At 37.4% G+C, this 4,205-nt stretch overlaps 1 pseudogene; it reads left to right on the top strand.

The window, feature by feature from the left end:
- Positions 1 to 334: 334 nt before the first annotated feature.
- LOC128923464 (uncharacterized) lies at positions 335 to 3,858 on the top strand (annotated as a pseudogene).
- Positions 3,859 to 4,205: the final 347 nt, after the last annotated feature.

Below are 4,205 nucleotides of genomic sequence, written 5' to 3'. Positions count from 1 at the left end.
GACAGCGTGGCGCCGCTATTATCGAGTGTGGTTTTCTGTGTGTCGCTTCTTCAAGAAGTACCGTTTTAGGGGGCGACAGCGTGGTGTCGCTATCGTCGAGCGTGGTTCGGTGGTAAGCACAAAAAGGAAGAAAACGACGTAGAGTGAGTCCTCTTGAGGACTTGGCATAGTGAAGTTGTGTTAATAATTCATATTCTAAAGTGCTATTAAAATATTGTGAAGTGAAACTGAAACCCGCTGCGCTACAACGATGTCTAACAAAGACATTAATATTCCGACATCAGAAGTGGAATCTGCCCATCTGCCTCAAGCATTGGATGGACCATGGTGAACTATGATGGAGTTGCAGAATCAAAATTTAATTGAACTTGTGCGGGCCATAAGAACAATGGTACCTGATGTGGGGCAGAGCAAATCAGTGCAACTGCCCAAATTCAATCCAGACAATGCAGGCGCCAACGCTTCATCGTGGTGTAATACGGCTGAAATAATCCTACAAGAAAATGTGTTAAAAGGCAGTGCGTTGGTTGTGGCTTTAAGTTCAGCAATGGAGGGAAGCGCTTCGCAATGGCTTTCGCATGTGTGCTACGCTGATATCACCTGGCTTGAGTTTAAAGAATTGTTTATACAACGCTTCAACACTATAGAAACACCAGCCGCCATGTTTCTTAATATGCTATCAAATCGACCGATAGCGAAAATCTGGCAATCCATGCAAGTCGCATGGTTACGGAACTAACAACGAAGTGGCGTCAATTGGAAACTGAAGAGATTGCTATGTCTGTGACCTTTGCGTTGTTGTCAAGCTTCGATAGCCGATTGCAGCGTTTAAGTTTCACATCAAATATTCGAACCAGAGGCGATTTACAGTCTGAATTAATAGCGTTCAAAAGGAAAAGTGGTGTTATGGAGCAAAAGCCCGAAATTAACGCAAAACGACAAAAACCATCATCAATAGAGTGTCATTTTTGCGGAAAATTGGGTCATAAAATGTTTGAATGCAGATTAAGAAAACAACAGAATCACTTTGCGAGCGACAAAACACGACATGGCAAACACGATGGTCACCGTGAAAAATCAAATGGAACTTGCTACAAGTGCGGAGAATTGGGTCACATATCTACCCAATGTACAAAGAAGGAAGTTCGTAAGAACACCGGGAACCGGGAAAAGCGAGTGGAACAGTGCAGCCTTGCAATACCTAAAGCATACTTGAACCACAGAGACCAAATTTTTGAAATCACCTTTGATTCTGGATCGGAATGTTCGTTAATGAAAGAAAAGCTAAGTATAAAATTTTCTGGTAAAAGATTCAATAACATTGTATGCTAAAAGGTATAGGCAGTAATGGAATATGTAGTACTGTACAAATATTAAGTAACGTAAAAATTGACGATATTTGTTTTGAAATTTTGTTTTATGTAATAGGCGATGATAATATGCAAAATGACATTGTCATTGGCCGTGAAATACTTAATCAGGGTTTTAATATTGTTATTTCATAAAACCAATTTAAAATTTCAAGAACCAAAATGGTTAATTTATGTACTAGCAGTGGGCCAGCCGATATTAATACTGAGCTTGAGGGGAAGACAAAATAAAACTACATTCATTGTTAGCAAAGTACTCAAATTCATTTATAACTGGTATCCCAAGCACAAAAGTCAGAATTGGTGAAATGAAAATTAGATTAATTGATCCAACAAAAACTGTACAAAGAAGGCCATATCGTTTAAGACCATGTGAGCGAGATTTAGTTCAAGAAAAAATTAATGAATTACTAAAATGTAATATAATTAAGCCAGCTGTTCACCTTATGCTAGCCCTATACTATTGATTATGAAAAAAAAATGGTTCAGAAGGCCTTGTGTTGACTATAGAGAGCTAAATTCATATACAGTCGCTGATAAATACCCGTTACCACTTATACAAGATCAAATAAATAGACCTGGAGGAGCTAATTACTTTACATGTCTAGATATGGCCAGTGGATATTATCAAATTCCTTTACATTCAGGGTCTATTGAGTATACGGCGTTTGTAACGCCAAATGGCCAATACGAATTTTTATCTATGCCATTCGGGCTCAGAAACGCAAGGGGTATCGAGCAAATTCCTTTGTTCGTCCAAACCCACAGAAAATTGTAGCGTTGACTGCTCTTCCGCCTCCACAGTCAATCACTTCACTCAGACAATTTATAGGCTTAGCGTCTTACTTCCGACAGTTTATTAAGGGATTTTCACAATTAATGAAACCGTTATACTTCTTAACTGCAGACAAAAATAAATTTACTTGGAAAACGGAACATGAACAGATACGGAAAAAGGTCATTGCCATTCTTACTGAAAAACCAGTTCTTGTTATATTTGACCCAATTTATGCAATCGAATTGCATACAGACGCAAGTTGTACTGGCTACGGTGCAATTTTATTACATAATTTTTAATAACAAACCTCAAGTAATAGAATATTATAGCAAAACTACTTCACCCGCAGAATCAAGATATCACTCGTATGAGTTGGAAACCTTAGCTGTTGTAAACTCCATAAAACATTTTCGACATTATTTGTTGGGCAGGAACTTTATTGTTTATACTGACTTCACTCACTAAAAGCGTCAAAAAATAAACCAGATTTAACCCCCAGAGCACAACGATGGTGGGCTTATTTGCAATCATTCACATTCGATATTCAGTATAGAAAAGGAAAAAGAATGGCACATGTTGACTTTTTATCGAGAAATCCTCCTTTAACAAAGTCTACTTCGGTCACAAAATGAGTCGATGAGAAGAGAGTAAATTTAGCTGAAATTTCAAGCAACTGGCTTATTGCCGAACAGCGTCGAGATTCGGACTTTGTCGAAATTGTAACAAAATTAAAAGAGTTTTCTCTGCCTGAAGATATTGCGAAAACCTATGAATTGAGGGCGGGAGTTCTTCATCGAAAAATACAGAGAAATGGCAGAACACGTTATTTACCAGTGGTGCCACGAGCTTTTAGATGGTCTGTTATAAACCAAGTTCATGAGTCAATAATGCATTTAGGTTTTGATAAGACATTGGATAAAACTTACGACTTTTACTGGTTTGACAATATGTTAAAAACTTTGTTGACAACTGTATCACTTGGAAAATGTCAAATGTTCAGATCAGAAAATAAACTTGCATTTAATAGCCACTGGTGCAAGTCGAGCTAATGGTCAAGTGGAGCGAACCATGAGCACGTTAAAAAATATGTTAACGGCGATTGAAACTTGAACTCAGTTTTGGCAGGATGTGTTAGGAGAGGTGCTATTGGCAATCAATTGTACAACCAACCGCATTACGAAAGCATCCTTTAGAAATGTTGTTGGGAAAGGTAGCACGCCCATTAAGATTACTTCCCCCTAGTGACATAGAAAATGTTGTTGATCTGCCAAACGTAAGAGCGCAAGCTGCAAAGAAAGTGTTAGCCACTGCAGTTTATGATAAAAAACGATTTGATAAAAATAAGGCAAAAGTAGTTAGACACAAAGTTGGGGATTTTGTGTTACTTAAAAGTGAAGAAAGACATCGGCCAAGTTAAGTCCGAAATTCAAGGGGCCTTTTGAAATAGGAGAGATTCTAGAAGGTGACAGGTACATTTTGAAATCTTTAACCAATAAAAGGAATTATAAATATGCACACGAAGATTTAAGAAAGTTACCAGAGGCGCAAGTGCCTGAGGATGTTGTTGCAAGTAGAGAATCCGTTGCGAACGGAGAAGAGAGTGAAAATGAAAATATTGAAAGTATTGAGGGTGTTGAAGTTACTGAAGAAAATGAGAATGAAGATGTTGAGAATGTTGAAATGACTAAAGAGAGTGAAGTAAACGAATAACAAAATAATGACAAAATATAAGAAAGCCTGGCACATGTGCAAAACATACTAATGGTTGTTTTGATCATGGCGTGTGGCGCATTGGATATTATAATGTAAAACCTGTCTGTTTAATGATAATGTAAAAATGAGCTGTACTAAAGAAAAAGATTTTGTATTAGTTAAGAAGGAAACAGAAACATGAAGATGTAATTTGTCAATGGCAATTTGAATAAATTTTTGTAAGTTGATTGAATAATAACTTAGCATTTTTGTTAAAATTGCACGAGGTCGTGTAATGGTCAGGATGGCCGTGTCGGCGCACCCTAATGGTGTGTGGATATTGATATTTTTTTTTTTTTATTTCG

This window comes from Zeugodacus cucurbitae, chromosome Y, assembly GCF_028554725.1.
Source record: "Zeugodacus cucurbitae isolate PBARC_wt_2022May chromosome Y, idZeuCucr1.2, whole genome shotgun sequence".
Taxonomy (NCBI): Eukaryota; Metazoa; Arthropoda; class Insecta; order Diptera; family Tephritidae; genus Zeugodacus; species Zeugodacus cucurbitae.
The sequence above is the reverse complement of the archived record's forward strand: the minus strand, read 5'-3'. Positions and strand labels throughout refer to the sequence as shown.